Raw genomic sequence first — 18,883 nt, 5'->3', positions numbered from 1 at the left:
TATAAAAAATAAATATATGTAAAAGCTTTGATTGTCTTAGTTGTGTAGTTGAATATTTAAATTCGATTAAAACTAATAAAGCAATCAATACCTTTAAAAAAATAAATTCAATCTTTGTGTATTAAAAGAAAGAGTGTGAGAAACAGGTGAAGTTTCCTAATTTGGGGATATGGATGATGACTTCATTGCGCTGCTGTCAAACAAACTAAAATAGTAGATTAAAATTACTCATCCGGTATATGAAACAATTCTCTCACTCAATATGGTTGTACCGTATATAAAAACCGACGATGTAAATCAAATTAATATTGAAATGATGTGTCTGTAGGACGTATACGTTAACATCAATGGGGTTGGTTCAAGTGATAAGCAATGACTCAGGTTCGAGTCTTGTGTATGCAAAAAAAAATTCTCTGAAAGACTTACCCACCAAAACCAGATGTTCGACCAGAATCGATTTAGATCAGTGAAGGTGAAGCTTTGAAATTAGAGAATAACCAAAAAAATGTATACATTAACGATTGATTAAATTTTTTTAAATAAATATTATCTTATAACCAATTCGGGATATTAAAAATGCACTTTAGGTTTGATACGAGGAGTTGAATGGGGATGGGGCCGGCCGGCCATTTTCAAATTCATTTGGGCAAAGGTGCATGAACCATTGTATTTTTACTCGGCTTTAGTAATGTTGAGCTATGAAGTGCTGGCTGTGGGGAGCTTATGCTTAGCTAATGAATCCATTCAAACTAGAAGATTTTGCAGACGTATAATAAAATGTGACAGATTCTGACAGTAATTATTTGTAATCTACAATTTGTATTTTTCTATTGCTTATGATAATGTTAGATCCAATTCAACATTGTTGTATCTGCCCACATTCAGTGTTTCATGCTCCATCTTTTTCACTAATCAAACATATAATTTCTAATCAAGCTTAAAGTTAATACTATGATTTATTAACTTATATATAAACCAAGCATATATTTGGGGTTTGAATTTTAATTTAATTCTTGTAAATGCATTCAAAGAATCATAAAATTGATGGTGGGGTGATGGGTACCTGAAAATTTATTTTGTTTTATTAGTTCTGTTGGAATAATCTACAATGAATTCTCATTGGCCTAGTTGCTTGGCCATTGACATATTGCATTTGGCCGAACAATTGTACCAATTAATTTGCTGCTCCTACATGTTACAAACCAAAGGTAAGCAAAGTGCATGAATCTAAATTATGATGAAAATATTAACAAAAATTAATTTGAAACATTTAGTGTTATAATTATATTTTATAGTTTAACCTAAGATTATAGATATTGAGTTGGACATCCATTGTGGCCTCCATCACTATATCATATAAGCATTGGGATAATAACAATAACAAACTAATACTCTATAATTATTGAAAAGGCCAAGATAGTTGCTCCGATTAATAAAAATTTGTTGAAACTGATTGTTTATGCCAAATACTATGAACTATCATAGTAATAGTTGTTGTCTTCTTCTACTTTTAGTTAAATCGATGATTATACCTAAGCTCCACAAAATTATATATTGGTCCCTTCTAATTAGGGTTGTAAATGAGGCAAGACATATCGTGAGCTACTCGAGATCAATTCGATCAAAACTCGATAAATACTCGGCTCGAGTTCTTAACGAACCGAAACGAACTACTTGATTCGACTCGAAAAAGTTCGTGAGCCTCGAAAATATAATATTAAGATTTTATTTTTAAGAAAATAAATTGTTAATAATATTAATATTTATGTGTTGATTTTTTAAATATAGTATAAGATTTTCACGTAATTAAGGTGTGGTTCGAGTTTGAGGCTTCAATCGAGTTAAGTTTAAGATTTTTTTTTTCATTTCGAGCTTTAATGTTAGGCTCGCGAGTTTTCGAGCGAGTCGAGTTTTATTTTAAAGTTTTCAAGTCGAGTCGAGCTCAACAATACTCGAGAGCTCGACTCTGCTCGTTTACAACCCTATTCTTAATCTTAATTTGTGTTTAAATATGATTCGATTTCACATCAAAACTCGTCAAGGGTTTGGAAGTCTTAAATTCTTCAAAGGTCCAAAGCTAAGTGTATACTATATGAGGAACAAAATTAATGATTCATATGTAATTAAATTAAAAAATGTTAAGTTTCAACCGTTAATTTAAATGATGGTGGGGACGACCGAATCCAAATCGATCACAGAGCCATGCCACTCCAGACCGACATCGGGTAAATGCAATGCACCAAGTCATTAAACTATATAACTATGGATTAATCAATAATGTCGATGTTTAGTGACTAATTGTTAGGTTATAAAATTGTAGAAATAAAACAATGGCGTTTTAATTTTGTTTTAGTTTTGGGTATTGCAACAGTATAAGTGCTGCTTCCAGGAAGCTGTGGGAGAGAGGTATACACCTCGTACAAATCTATAACACACGATGAGACTTTGTTTTTGCTTATTCAATATTGACGGCTACGGGAGGATAAATTATTTATTATTCCATATCCTTAAATGGAAAATTTATATATTAAAATTCAATATTTTTTTATTAGTCTAGAGTGATTATAAGATAATATTAATTTATATATTTTCAGTATACAACAACAAAATTTAATATGTTCAATTATCAGAGTCATCTAAGACATTTTCAGGACCCTGAGCGAAACTAAAGTATGTGTTTTTATATTACGAAAGTATATTATATTATTTTTGAACAATTAATTTAATATTAGATTAATAAATTATAAAAATTGATTAAATATGGGCTTAAACTATAAAAGTAAAAAGTATTATTGAAAAAAATTAGGAGCATCAATTATAAAGGTAAAAGGTGAGTTTGAAAAATAGGGGCCTCAATATCAAAGGTAAAAAGCGAGGTTTAAAAAATTAAGTGTCTAAATTATATAATTAAAAAATGGGATTGAAAACAATAGGGCCTCAATTATAGAGGTAAAGAGTGAGATTAAAAAATTAGGGGCCTCGATTAAAAAGGTAGAAAGTCAGATTAAAAAAATTAAGAGCTAAATTATAAAGTTACAAAGTGAGATTGAAAAAATTAAGGGTCTTAATTATAAAAAGTAAGATTAAAAAAAATAGAGGCCTCAATTATAAAAATACAAATAAAATTGAGAAAAATTAAAAAAACTCAATTAAAAAAATTAAAAAAAATATATAATAAAAAATTAGGAATCCTATAAAAAAATGAGACCTTAAACAGTTGCTCAAGATATACCCCTAGTAGCCGGCCCTGTTAATAATAATCATGTAAAGTGAATTAAAATATTTTCTTACATTATTTTTAAAGTTTAAAGAGAACGGGGACCGAGGGCATAATATAATTGTTTCGAAATTGAAGAATTTATTTTTAGCTATGTCGGTTTTCAAAATGGTTGGGCTTGAATTTCTCTCCGTATTTGACTCATTGGGTTTGAATAATGTGGGAAAAGTTGCAAAACTAAGCCACTAAGCTTTTGAAGTTGAACCAACAAAATTCACAAATTTATTCCCCCACCACCATGGACGAACCATAATTAAATATTGACATAAATCGAAATATTAGACTATTTAAAAAAATATAAAAATTTATTAGGTATTTAAATTTGAAATTCAACATGAACCAAGCGACCTTAGTGATTAAGGGATTATTGTTATCCTTAAGGTCTAGGGTTCAAGCACTCATGTAGGGATATGAGCGTTTTAAAAGTTTTTTGTACATATATTACATTGTATTCACCCAAAATTAAAAAATATATATATTCAAAACTCAAAAGAAAACTTCTAATTTGTCTAATATTTAAACTTACAGTGACTTAAATTGTAATGAGACCAAAAAATTTGAGAACACAGACTTATCATTCTTTAGTTCGACCCCTACTGATTAAATATTTAATAAATTTTATTTTTTAAATTTTAAATTTTTATTTTTATATGAACCAAAAATACTATTAAATCAAAACTATATAGAATATATAAAATTTAATAGGAACTTAAGGAGCTCTGTCCCTGCTGACCACCTTCAAAGCTCAAAATTAAAAATGAAAATATATTTTATTTTATTTGCTGAAGTTTGATTGGCAATTTGTATACCTCTGGAGGAACTTTTGAGGTAGCCAAAGAGGCTGCAAGGGCCTATGACTATGATAGGGCCGCTGTCGCTTTTCGGATTCACTTGGCTATTCTCAACTGCCGGACGAGTACCAATATCAGAATCCGACATCGCCCCCATCGTTTTTGGATTTGTAGACACTTTTTTGACCAAAACATACATATATATGTATTATATATTATATATATATAATATTATTATTTTTTTATTACATATATTATTTTATGTTACATATGTAGGTCCATATAAAGTTACTGGCCCATATGAGACCCAAAATCAGCTACCCTATGCTAAACCCAAAGCACCACAAGCTCCTGAATCAGGGCTAGGGTTTCCATAACCCTAGCAGGTTTTCTTCTGCGCCGCAAGCTCCCTCGTCCAAAGTTTTCCCGCGCAGCACGCCTCCTACGTAGCTAACCAGCCAGATTTATCGGCATTTGGATTTCGTGGAAACAACAAGGCCAATAAACGCAGTGTTAGAGTTCTACTTGGATTAAAACACCAAAAAATAGGGGCATTCAAACCCTATAAATTCATGTAATCATTCTATTGTAAGGGAGGAGGATTTTTGGGCAAAAATCACACGAATACGCAAGGTGATTTCGTGTTGAAAAACGAAGGGGAAACACTAAAAAAACAAAAGGGAATCAGAAGGAAAAGACAGTGGCCCCTAGACACTCTCGGCCTTGCCGGAGCCCTAAACGAAAGGCCACCACACGGAAACGGCGGCAAAACCCAAATCAGAACCGACTGGGGAAGGTTTCACGATCAACCGGCATTGCCCATCCGCGACCCAAGCCAGTTGTGCTTCCCCGGAGAAGATATGTCTTACCACAGCCATGAATAGCCGAACATGGTGGCGGAAGAGGCGGGTTTGCTAGCCCAAAGCTCGCGGGTTTGTTGATAACCCGCTCCAACGACGATGGCTGCGAACGGAGTTGCGATTGGAGTCGGATGCCCACCCATATAGGGTGGCCGAGGCTTGGCTTGCTTCGCTCATCGGAGGATCGGCCGTGTTGGCCACATATCTACCACAGCCATGATAGCCGAACATGGTGGCGGAAAGGCGGGTTTGCTAGCCCAAAGCTCGCGGGTTTGTTGATAACCCGCTCCACGACGATGGCTGCGAACGGATTGCGATTGGAGTCGGATGCCCACCCCATATAGGTGGCCGAGGCTGGCTTTCTTCGGCTCATCGGAGGATCGGCCGTGTTGGCCACTACTTGAGCGAGGAAGGAAGAGCTGGAGAAAGCAAGCCATCGAGCAAATAAATAGAAAAGCCATTGTTTTGGCTTTTTGTTGCGTGATATTAAGCAAATGCCCAAGTGATTTTGAACTTTGGGTAAACTCTCCCATTGATCCTTCAAATATTATGGGTAAACCTCCTCTGCAGTACTCAAGTTTTAATATATTTATAATTTCGTCATTGAGTTTAATTTGCATTTCAATGTGGATTCCAAATTTAACATGTTCACATTTATCACCTTTTTTATTTATTTATTATTTAGTCCCCGATTTTTTTTTATAATTATCTTTGTTTTAACTTTTTATTTATTTTATTTTTTTGGAAAATTCATGAGTTGGACTTCAGGCAATATGCAAGACAAGGCTACATTGCGGCTGCTGTAAACATTATCCTAATCTTGTTGCTAATTCAACGCTAAAACATTAACTAACATGACCAAAATGGCCAGCCACCATTCATTTGTACTCTTTATTTAGTTATTTTTTTTACCCTTCTTATATATTTTTATTTTTATTTATTTCTTTTGTTTATCTTTAATTTATTTTTATATACTTTTTATAATTTTTTCTGTGATTTCATTTTTTATTTATTATTATTATTTATTTTTATTATTATTATTTTATTTATATTTTTAACATTAATTTATTATTTTTTGTCTAACATTTTTGATTTTTTTAGAGAAATTTCATTCGATCAAAGTAAGTACTTTGAATCGGGTTTTAAAATTTAATTTAAATTTTTCGCAATTAAGACAACTGGTAAATTAATTGGTACCGAAAGGGCGGTTCAAGAGTGCTAATCCTTCCTTGCCGTAACCGACTCCCGAACCCGACACGTTTCTGGTACAAACGCAGATTAGGTAAGATGGTGTCCGACCCACCTAAATTCGTTTTAAAGTGGTCGGTGGCGACTCCATCCACATTTTTCAAGTCGAAGCCCATTTCGGGGCCCAACCCGAAAGACGGTTTACGACAGCTTGGCGACTCCGCTGGGGACGGTAGAGTCAGGCCATAATTAATTTTGTTGTCTTTTTTAGCAAAAATTACAAGTTTAAATTTTTATTTATTTCGATTCCAATTATTTATCTTTGATTATTTTTTTCAAGTAAATAGTTGTACTAACCGTTTCTAATGATTTCAGCCCTTAAAGATTTTTCGTCTAAGGCTATATACCCGAGCTCTGAACCCTATTTAAGTGGGGGTGAAAGCGACACCTTCGTGTGAATTTATTCCCGTGCGGGCCTAGCAAGTAGCCTTCGGGATTCATATACCTTATGTCTTCGTGTGAATTATTCTCCGTATGGGCATAAGGGATGTTTCCTCTCGAGTTTAACTTAGTCCACACAAGCCTGTGATGGTTTAGGACTAAGGGTCTGGTAAGCCCAATGGGGCACCAGCAAGGAGAACTCGGGTACCGTGTTTTAGAACTTAACTGAGAGACTTTGAAGGAGTTAGAGCCCACCCCAAAACCTTATTCCAAACCCTAGGCTGTTTGATTTTATTTCCTGCTTTACTTCTGTTCAAAGCATGACTAGACAATTGCGTTAGCATTTGTTTGAAATTAGCATGCGGGATAGAATTTATGTCCGGGTAGGAATGCTAAGCATGTTCGGGTAGATATCATATGGGGTAGGATTTTCATTTATTATTTTTGATTTACCTCACTAACTTTTTATTTTGTCCTCTTTTATTTGTTTTTGTCATTCGCATCATTAAGAGGCGTTGATCCACCAAAAACGTGTTTGTTAAACATGAATAATTTGCATTAATGGACAAAGGGGTTGTAATACAAGAATGAAGACGTAGGGGTCCAACTATGGTCAGAAGACTCAGAAGAAAGAATGACAATTTGCAAGGCAACTATGTGTCACATTCGATCAAGTCGAGGTGCCCACAACCAGTACATCAAAAGTTAACTTTGGGTTGACAAAGGTGGCAGGCAAAGAAAAATGTTACTAACCTCGAGAGTCCATTCAAAGACAACAAGAACAAGATGACAAGTCACTGTCGACAAATTCAAGAAACAAGCAAATGGACTTCGGATAATCCTTTGATGGAGGATTTCAATAGAGTTTCCGATTCAATAAGGATGAACCAGAGATGCATCATTCAATACTTTTGGGAACCGTACAAAAAATCAACTCAATATTTCACGTTCATCCAGGGAGCCGGAGCGGTTCAACAGGTTATTCAACCGATGAAGACGAAGGCAAATGACTAGTCACCTGTTCCGGGTCTAGAGGATTTAGTCTGGATGTCCCTTTAAATATGCTTATTGTCTCTTAAAAGATAAAACACTTTTTTCCCAATAAAGATTATTTATAATAACATACATGTTTTTGGATCAATGCCTCGAACATTTCATGCATTTTTGCATTTTGCATATACATTTCATTTTTAAGCATTTTCATAAACATGAAATTTCTTCATGGAGAATGGGATGAAGTGGTTTTAACCACATGACACCACATGGAAGCAAGATTGTAACATCAAAAAAAAAACTAAAATCACAATGAATGAGCCCGATCAGCTAGTTGTACGACTAAGCCTGCCAAGATGATCTGAGAAAAGAGTCCACTTATCCTAAGGCCTACGATGTTGAAGCTGTTTGTAGTTGCCACATAGGATGCTCCAAACATTCCTCTGAGAACTATAAGGCACTGAAGCGCGATATCCAAAAACTGATGGATCCAGGGGCATGGACAGCCGAAGAATGGGGCATGCATATACCATTTTTGCACCTAGAGGATTGTTTTGTTTGAACACGTCTTTGATCTTGCTTAATCTTTAAACGATTGAATTCATGCTACTTTCTAAGGTGGAGCAATTGAACAAATTTAATCTTTATTTCTTCGAATTTAAATGAATTAAGGATTCTTTTAATTCTTCAAAAATTATAGATTTTTGACATATGACAAGATTAGACCTTTCTTACCCTGTCTCAAACCCCAAAATAAAATACCTCGATTTTTTGCCCAAAATAACTCATGACCATTACCAAAAAAACAAATTTTGACATTACCTCCCTTTGAAATTCTTGAACATTGCCTTTATCTTTCTGATACAGCCATACCTTTCTTTGAGTCAATAATATCACATCATTGTCTTTTTAGACTCAAAATTAACCTTTTCTTACCGTTAAAACCCAAGGCATTGAGTTGTTCATTTGAATATGAGCATTATTCTAAGACAACTTGGGGCATCTCGCGGGACCTGAACATTGAGACATGTTGGGAGCAAGGAGCAACAAAAAACAATTCATTTGAAATAATCCTATCATGCATTAATTACACTGTTTTCATGTGAATAGAATTAATCCTGCAAATCTATCCCCCTGGGGATACCTCTTCTGTGAGGACTTCCATGTATGAAATGATGAACGGCTTTCTTTCTTTATCCCTTCACAACAGGAGAAAAAAATATATCCCTTGTGTCCCTTTTGAGCCTATAGTGTTTTTTCTTCTGATTCAAACCCTAACCAAGGATCACCCCTCCACACTAGGGGGCAAGGTGGAGCAAATCTGCTCGCATGAGTGAATGCATTGATTCAGATGAGATACCGAAAGGTGAATCAAATGCCAAGTGCGAAGATTCAATCAAAACAAAAAGAAAAGAAGAAAAGAAGAAAAAAAAAGAAGAACAAAAAAGAAAAAAAGAAAGAACAAAAATCAAAAAGAAAAAGGGACAAAAAAGCACATGCAAAGATTCCCTAAAGACAAATGGTACATCAAGCTTCAACTATGAGATTGATCAAGCACAATCATTCACGAATCACTGAATCACTTCACTCGAGATCTAGGCATCAAGAGAGAAACATTTTGAGCAAGATTGAAGGCATCAGAATGAATTGATCCTTGGTTCAACACCCTGAAACACTTGTTTGGGCCTTTATCCTTTTCTTCATAACCATGAACCCGGCCTACATTACGTGCCTTAAAAGTCCCTTCTAATCATACATGGATTTTCTAAACAGAAGAGACTATCTTCAGATTTTCCCGCCCATCAGGATTAATCTTTGTTTGCAAAAAACAATGTAATTAATGCATGGTAGAGAAAAATAACAAAGGGGGGGTTCAAGACGTAAATCCTAAATAACGTCTTGAAACCAAAGGAGGGTTCAAGTTGAAAACCTAAAAAGGTGGCTCGAATATAAAATTGTGCAAATTGAGGCGATCACGCAAATTCCTTGATAAGGCATCGCACAATCCGAGTGTGACAATGAAGGTTGGGAGTCAGAGAACACTTCTAGCAGAGGAGCATGCAAGCTACCTCATCAATCCTTTGAGCATCAAATGCCAAACCTTTGACCAAACACAATAACCTGAGACTTTTTATCCTTTCCTTACTTAACCATTTCCCAAAGATAGCTTTGATCTTGGCAGTGTCAAATAGCTATAATTTATTGAAGGATTAACATTGTTATTAAACATTTGATATCCAATGAACTCTAGTTTTATGATTCGTCTCAATTGTAAAACCGTGAAAGTGACAATATTTTCAAAACTTTGGATCAAACATTTTTCAAAACTCTTTTAATTGATATTTTCATAGCTTTGAAAATAAAAGAGAAAGAAAAATTTTTTTCAAACAAGACAGTCTCTCTAGAGTGGATCTTGGTAAATGACATGTACCTTAGACACAAACTCATGCTCAGAATCAATGATGAAGCAAGAAAATGAGGAACATTGGGGCATCTTTGAAGATTCAACATCAAATATTGGGGTATTTTTTGATGTTTGGGGCATCTTTGGGGATTCAACCTCCTAGTGCAAATTATCAAACCTTTTCAAGAGATAAACAGAACCAATTCATATTACATGCATCTTATGCATACATTTTAGAGCATCATATTATCATTTTCCACATAATTTTTGTAGCTTTAGAGTCAAGTTTCGACTTCACACGAAAGATACTCGATTCAAAAGCACCTTTAAAGATTCATGTTGGTTGCTTAACTCAGCAGCAAGAAGCTACACTTCGACCAACTCGACAGATTGAAAGTTTATCTCGAAACAACATAATTTGCTCGAGAGTGGGTTTCAACTTCACGACGAAGGATATCTAGCTCGAAGCCAAACTTTACAATAAAGGGGTCTCCACGGTTTCAACTTCACGGCGAAGGGAATTGTGTCCACCCGCAACATACAATACTTGGATTTTAACTTCACGACGAAGGATATTCAAGTCAATGCTCAACTTCACAACGAATGGGCCATCCGCGATTTCAACTTCACGACGGAGGATATCGTGCCACTAGAGACAACGCAAGTTCAACTTCACGACGAAGGGACCGCTGGTTGTCAACAAACAACTTCTCAATTTCAGAGCCAATTTCAACTTCACAGCGAAGGAAATTGGACTCCAGACAACGCAAGTTCAACTTCACGACGAAGGGACCGCTGGTTGTCAACAAACAACTTCTCAATTTCAGAGTCAATTTCAACTTCACAACGAAGGATATTAGACTCCAGACAACGCAAGTTCAACTTCACGACGAAGGGACCGCTGGTTGTCAACAAACAGCTTCCCAATTTCAGAGCCAATTTCAACTTCACAGCGAAGGATATTGGACTCAAGACAGCACAAGTTCAACTTTACGTCGAAGGGACCACTGGTTGTCAACAAACAACTTCTCAATTTCAGAGCCAATTTCAACTTCACAACGAAGGATATTGGACTCCAGACAACGCAAGTTCAACTTCACGACGAAGGGACCGCTGGTTGTCAATAAAAATCTCCCAATTTTAGAGCCAATTTCAACTTCACAACGAATGATATTGGACTCAAGACAACGCAAGTTCAACTTCACGACGAAGGGACCGCTGGTTGTCAATAAACAACTTCCCAATTTCAGAGCCAATTTCAACTTCATAACGAAGGATATTGGACTCCAGACAACGCAAGTTCAACTTCACGACAAAGGGACCGCTGATTGTCAACAAACAACTTCTCAATTTTAGAGCCAATTTCAACTTCACAACGAAGGATATTGGACTGCAGACAACGCAAGTTCAACTTCACGACGAAGGGACCGCTGGTTGTCAATAAACAATTTCCCAATTTCAGAGCCAATTTCAACTTCACGGCGGAGGATATTGGACTCGGAAGGGGCCATCTGTGATTTTAACTCCACGACGGGGGATATCGTGCCACTCAAGACAACACAAGTTCAACTTCACAACGAATGGACGGCTGATTGCCAACAAATAATTTCCCAATTTCGGAGTCAATTTCAACTTCACGAAGAATGATATTGGCCTCGAAACAACACAACCTACATTGGATTTCAACTTTACAACGAAGGATATCCAATACTCAGGCTCAACTTCACGACGAAGGGGCCCTATACGATTCCAACTTCACAAATAGATTGACCCAACTTCATACGAAGGAGTCATCTGTAACAACAACACAAAGTCTTCAGGATAAATTTCACCTTCACGACGAAGTATCTTGAGCCAGAAGACGGTTCAGAGGCTTGCCAAGCTTTTGAGTTCAATTTCAACTTCACGATCGTGCTCAAAGTTTCCAGTGACCTCCTCGCTACGACGGAGTCATTTCCTGATTAATCCAAATTGACAAACCAATCAAATATCGGATTTCAACTCTACAACAGATATTCGATGGGATTTGACCATTATGTGGATGGTGTTAAATTTGGAAACATTTATGTTAAACGAAAAGTGTGTCTTTTAATCTTTGCCCTATCCCCGTTACACGACTATGGGCAAAGAGGGGCAGCTGAGACACACTTTTTTGACCAAAACATACATATATATGTATTATATATTATATATATATATAATATTTTTTTTTATTAACATATATTATTTTATGTTACATATTGCAGGTCCAATACAAAGTTACTGGCCCATATGGGACCCAAAATCAGCTACCCTATGCTAAACCCAAAGCACGCAACCCGCTCCTGAATCAGGGCTAGGGTTTCCATAACCCTAGTAGGTTTTCTTCTGCGCCGCAAGCTCCCTCGTCCAAAGTTTCCCCGCGCAGCACGCCTCCTACGTAGCTAACCAGCCGGATTTATCGGCATTTGGATTTCGTGGAAACAACAAGGCCAATAAACGCAGTGTTAGATTTCTACTAGGATTAAAACACCAAAAAATAGGGGCATTCAAACCCTATAAATTCATATAATCATTCTATTGTAAGGGAGGAGGATTTTTGGGCAAAAATCACACGAATACGCAAGGTGATTTCGGGTTGAAAAAACGGAGGGGAAACACTAAAAAAACAAAAGGGAATCAGAAGGAAAAGACAGTGGCCCCTAGACACTCTCGACCTTGCCGGAGCCCTAAACGGAAGGCCACCACACGGAAACGGCGGCAAAACCCAAATCAGAACCGACTGGGGAAGGTTTCACGGTCAACCGGCGTTGCCCATCCGCGACCCAAGCCAGTTGTGCTTCCCCGGAGAAGATATGCCTTACCACAGCCATGAATAGCTCGCGGGTTTGTTGATAACCCGCTCCAACGACGATGGCTGCGAACGGAGTTGCGATTGGAGTCGGATGCCCACCCATATAGGGTGGCCGAGGCATGGCTTGCTTCGGCTCATCGGAGGATCGGTCGTGTTGGCCACTACTTGAGCGAGGAAGGAAGAGCTGGGAGAAAGCAGAAGCCATCGAAGCAAATAAATAGAAAAACCATTGTTTTGGCTTTTTGTTGCGTGATATTAAGCAAATGCCCAAGTGATTTTGAACTTTGGGTAAACTCTCCCATTGATCCTTCAAATATTATGGGTAAACCTCCTCTGCAGTACTCAAGTTTTGTAATATTTATAATTTCGTCATTGAGTTTAATTTGCATTTCAATGTGGATTCCAAATTTAACATGTTCACATTTTAATCCATTTTTATTTATTTATTTATTATTTAGTCCCCGATTTTTTTTTATAATTATCTTTGTTTTAACTTTTTATTTATTTTTTTTTTGAGAAAATTCGTGAGTTGGACTTCAGTCAATATGCAAGATCAGAGGCTACATTAGCGGCTGCTGTAAACATTATCCTAATCTTGTGTGCTAATTCAACGCTAAAACATTGACTAACATGACCAAAATGGCCAGCCACCATTTCATTTGTACTCTTTATTTATTATTATTTTTATTTACCCTTCTTATATATTTTTATTTTGTATTTTATTTCTTTTTTTATCTTTAATTTATTTTTATATACTTATTTATATTTTTTTCCTGTGATTTCGGTTTTTATTTATTATTATTATTATATATGTTTTTATTATTATTTTTTTATTTATTTAACATTAATTTATTATTTTTTGTCTAACATTTTTGATTTTTTAGAGAAATTTCATTCGATCAAAGGTAAGTACTTCGAATCGGGTTTTAAATTTAATTTTAAATTTTTCGCAATTAAGACAACTGGTAAATTAATTAGTACCGAAAGGGCGGTTCAAGAGTGCTAATCCTTCATTGGCCGTAACCGACTCCCGAACCCGACACGTTTCTGGTACAAAGCAGATCATGTAAGATGGTGTCCGACCCACCTAAATTCGTTTTAAAGTGGTAGGTGGCGACTCCAATCCACATTTTTCAAGTCGAAACTCAATTTCTCTGGGCCCAACCGAAAGACGGTTACGACAGGATTAAAACGTGGAACCGAAGTCATAGAATTTGAGTGCCTGGATAACAAGTTGTTGGAGGATCTTCTTGAAACGCAAGAGAATAAGCAACGCTTATGGAACAAATGCCTATATATTTTTTGCAAGTTTTATCATACATATCTGATTAATTCAACTGTTTTTTCTTTTACTGTAAGAGACTGGAATTCATTAACCTGATTCTGGTTCTGCATCATCTTAAATCTTTAATGTATATTTACACACACAAAATCCAACAGTTCTGAGTGTCAAACTTGTTCAAAACTCAACATCGAAACCTGCGAACCTAACATGACATGTATTCATAAGCGTCAAATTCCTGGAGCCCAAACAAGGAAAACTAAAACCTTAAACCATATAGACAAGTCCACTAATCGGAAGGTTGTTCTCAATCACAGAACCATCAGTTCTAGATATAATCCGGTCGTTTTCACGAGGTACGAACCTGAGCACGTCGTAAAGTCTTTCGCTCTATCATCTACCGTTATCCTCTTAGCATATCGAGTATAACTGTCGGTATATAACTCAGACAACCTACCATGTAATCAGTCCCTCCAATTCTAATCTGCGATCGATTTCTCGCATTCTCTGGTATGCAATGGCAGCAAGGACACCAAAAACAAGTCCAAGCGAATCAATATAGGAGCATTTTATAACTGCTTCCTTTTCTTGTCCGAGTAAAAACGAAATCTCTGGAAATTCATTATGCCCGGAACTGATCTCCGGCCAAAGTGCCAAGGCGAGTACAAATAACAGTTTCCGCTCTGCCACAAAAGGAAATTGCTCCAGCGTGTCTCACCCGAAGTACGTATATGATATGGGGTTGGGTGCAGCTGCCATATACACATGCTTCTCGATATCGATAAGTTTTATAAGGTGGTCAGTTTCACCCTGTTTAGACCCTCCAAGGCTGATCAAGCCGTAACCTGATCCACTTGAATTCAACAAGTCAATTTCATCCCATTTTACTTCAAAGATTTTTGAACGGCATTCAAAATCTCGCTGGTGGAAGTGTAGGCAACACAAACAACAAGACCGCCTTGGATTTCTTAGCAGTGGCAAGTATAGCTCTCTCGGCTGCCGACCTAACTGGTTCGTTCAACAGTTCAGGTTCCCTGAAATATGATTATGACACCGTAACTATCGACAATGCCCTCTTCCTTGAGTACCTCTTCGATCTTTTCAAGCACCAAGTCCATCAAAGATCGAACTTCTTCGGGACTTCACTTGAAATTGTCGATGCTGAAGGCACAGACCGTTAAATATGATTATGACACCGTAACTATCGACAATGCCCTTCCTTGAGTACCTCTTCGATCTTTCAAGCACCAAGTCCATCAAAGATCGAACTTCTTCGGGACTTCACTTGAAATTGTCGATGCTGAAGGCACAGACCGTTACGTATCTCACGGATTCGTAGCTGTGCTTGGCATAGACTTGAGAGCTGAAATCCAGCTTTATGGCCATCTCCTCCCGTCGAATTGCACCTCTTGAGTATCTCCGATTCTCGTCCATGATGAATGCAATATGATTAAGTATGGGACCAACAGATGCAATAAACTAAACTAGCAGCCATAAATCTGGATCATTTTATCCATATCAAAAACTTACAAAGGAATCGAATCTGTAAGACTGTCCAAGTGGAGGGAACATGAAATGAAATTGGGTTCCTAACCAGAGGACCTATTTTTCACATCCTTTACGTTGGACAAGAAAGAAAGTTCCAAAGTTGAAAAAGAATAACTAACAATATCACAAAGAGCAAGTAACCAAGGCCAAATTAATAGGGGTGATTATTCAATCGAGCCGAGTTAAAAAATTTCGAGTTATCAGTTGACGAGTCCTATTTTATAACTCAAACGAAATTTAAAACTTTCTCAAATTGAGTTTATGAAGTTTGAGTCGAGTCGAGCCGAATTGTTGAGTTTATGTTTAAATTTATTGTAATATTTATAATGTTATGAATTAATTGATTCAAATTTAAACGACTTTCTATAACTATATCGATATAAATTTATATTTCTTCATATTATTTATATGTGATATACATGTATCATGCACGTTGACAGACTCAAATTGAACTTGAAATCAATCCACTAATTACTAAAATTTTTAGTTATTTGATTACAATTTTACTTGAAACTTTTTCGAGAGTTTTGCTCACCCCTACTAATTAAGCATCAAATCCAGACACTCTTTTAGGTAATTAAGCAACCACTACCTCATAGATTCAATTTAAACACTTAGCAACTCTAAGCACCCAAAGCTCAAACTTGGGAATCCAGCATTGGCTGAAAAAGGAAATTTCTTATTTTCGTTTTTACAATAAATCAAATTAAAAAGAATTATTATCATAGTCAGAACAAAAGGAAGCAAAAACTTAGTTCAGATTCCAGAAATTGCTTTCGTTCCTAAACAGAAATCAGTAGGTTGAGTAGTTACCTTGGATGGAGGATCTATATCAAGAAACACAAATGGGCATCCCCCTAGTTGTTGACTTGCTCAAGAATATGTTAATTTTATTAGTTGAAACACTGGAATGGCTGATACGAACAAACTATTTAGGTAGAAGCAGGGCTCGGATCCAAATTGGGCCACAGGCCAGACTCCATGTTAACGAAAGACATTCTGGGGATTTTCCATTTACATGATTAAATTTGAGATTTTTTTTTTCAATTATAACTAAAAGTAGATAAACTAATAAACGTCCCACGAACTAACTTACTTTCTAGTAAAAAATTTTGTTACTTTTAGATTAAGGGTTCAAAAATCAACGATACAAATATGATTGAACATTTATTATCAAATGATTAAGATTATTTAAAATAGATACTTGTAATCATTTTAACTTAATAAAGTCATCTATTATAAAATAAAAAATAAGTTTTATTATTTTATATAATAATTTTTGGATTAATTCTTATTATAACTTACTAGATAAAGTTAGTGTTACGAGTTAAACATATATCAATTCAAATGAAATAACTGTGAGTTTTTTTTGAAATAATAAGAATATATAATATTTTTGAATAAATAAGGAGAGATACAATATAATTAATAATCATAAAGAAAGTATATAAAAATTAAAGTAGATATTTTGTGGAATTCGTTTAATTTCCACCATATAACAAAATTCACCTTAAAATTATTATCTAAGTGACTAGTGAAAACGATTATACTAAAAATCACCCCAAGGTTATGTCCTCGAACACTACTAAAATAATATTTCACTAATAGATGAAAATATTACAAAGAGAGAAAGAATACAAATAGCCTTTAATAGTGAAGAAGGCTTATATTTGTGGGATATTTAACTAAGGAGGAAGAGGTCTCTATTTATAACAAAAGAATTTCACCTCCTCCTTATACACAACCATGTGGGACTTTGCCAAAAAACCAACAAATCTCCACCTTGGCAATTCCACACACATCTCTCAAAAATCCAATCTTCAGTAGTGTCTGCAATTCATCTTTCAATTTGTAACAATATTGACCAAGTCTAAACAAGTTTAAACTTGACCACAGTTACCACTTTTGTCAACATATCAACAATATTCTCAGTAATTCGAATCTTCTGGATTATGACTCCACCTTCTTCTAGAATCTACCGTACAAAGTGATATCGAATATCGATGTGCTTCGTCCTTGCATGGTAAACCTAGTTCTTGCTAAATGAATATCACTCTAACTGTCACAATGCACTTTGATGTGCTTTCAGTTTTCATTCACAATTCACCAAGCAACCCTTTAAGCCAAATTGTCTTTCACAGCCTCTGTAACTACCATATACTCTGCATCTGTAGTAGACAAAGCCATTGTTGACTGTAAGGTGACTTCCAACTGACTGGTGCCTTTGCAAATGTAAACACATAACCAGTAGTTGATCGACGCTTGTACAAATCACCTACATATCTGAATCACAATACCCAACTACACATTGACCATCGTGTTGTCCTACTGAAAGACCAAACCAACATCTACGGTGTTCAGAATATACCGCAGAATCCATTTCATAACTTGCCAATGCTCATTTCCAATCATCATATATCTGCTCACAACCCCAACTGCCTGTGAAATATCGGGTCTCGTACACACCATTGTATACATCAAGCTACCAATAACACTTGCATACGGATCCTTTGACATGTATTCCGTTCTGCATCATCCTTATGTGACATGGATGCACCGCTTGAAATGAGGAGCAAGAGGTGTACTAACTGGTTTTGACTTCTCATTCATTCCAAAACGTTTTAGTACCTTCCTCAGATATTCTTTCTGAGACAAACAAAGCCTCCCCAATTTCTTATCCCTTGATATCTCCATGCTAGAATCTTTTTCGCTTCACCAAGATCCTCCATCTCAAACTCCCTGTTCAATTGAGTATTTAGTTTCGTAATTTTTGTCTGACTCTGGAAGCTATCAGCATATCATCAACATAAAAAAGATATATAGGATCCATCTTGTAGCTTGCGTAAATACACACAATGATCATATTTGCTTCTTGTGTACTTCTGCCCTATCATAAACTTGTCAAAACACTTATACCATTTCCTTGGAGATTACTTCAAACCGTACATCGATTTTTCTAATTTGCACACCATCTTTTTTTTCAGCAACGTTGAATCCAATTGGTTGAGTCATGTAGATTTCCTCATCCAAGTCTCCATGTAAAAATGCAGTTTTTTACATCCATCTGAACTAGTTCTAAATCCAACTGCGCTGTCAAAGCCAACAAAATTCTGATGGAGGAATGTTTACAACTGGAGAAAATACTTCATTATATCAACTCTCCTCCGTTTGATCGTGCCTTTAGCCACCAATCTTGCTTTGTAGTGGATGTTATTCTTGTTAGGAAATCCATCTTTTTTTGCATATACCCACTTGCACCCAATTGC

At 35.9% G+C, this 18,883-nt stretch overlaps 1 pseudogene; it reads right to left on the bottom strand.

The window, feature by feature from the left end:
- Positions 1–14,638: 14,638 nt before the first annotated feature.
- On the bottom strand, positions 14,639–15,503 carry LOC120166058 (annotated as a pseudogene).
- Between the last annotated feature and the right edge of the window lie 3,380 nt (positions 15,504–18,883).

Source organism: Hibiscus syriacus, unplaced genomic scaffold (assembly GCF_006381635.1).
Source record: "Hibiscus syriacus cultivar Baekdansim isolate YM2019G1 unplaced genomic scaffold, ASM638163v2 tig00111621_pilon, whole genome shotgun sequence".
In the NCBI taxonomy this organism is placed as follows: domain Eukaryota; kingdom Viridiplantae; phylum Streptophyta; class Magnoliopsida; order Malvales; family Malvaceae; genus Hibiscus; species Hibiscus syriacus.
Note: the sequence above shows the minus strand (reverse complement) of the source record. Positions and strands in the feature narration are given on the sequence as shown.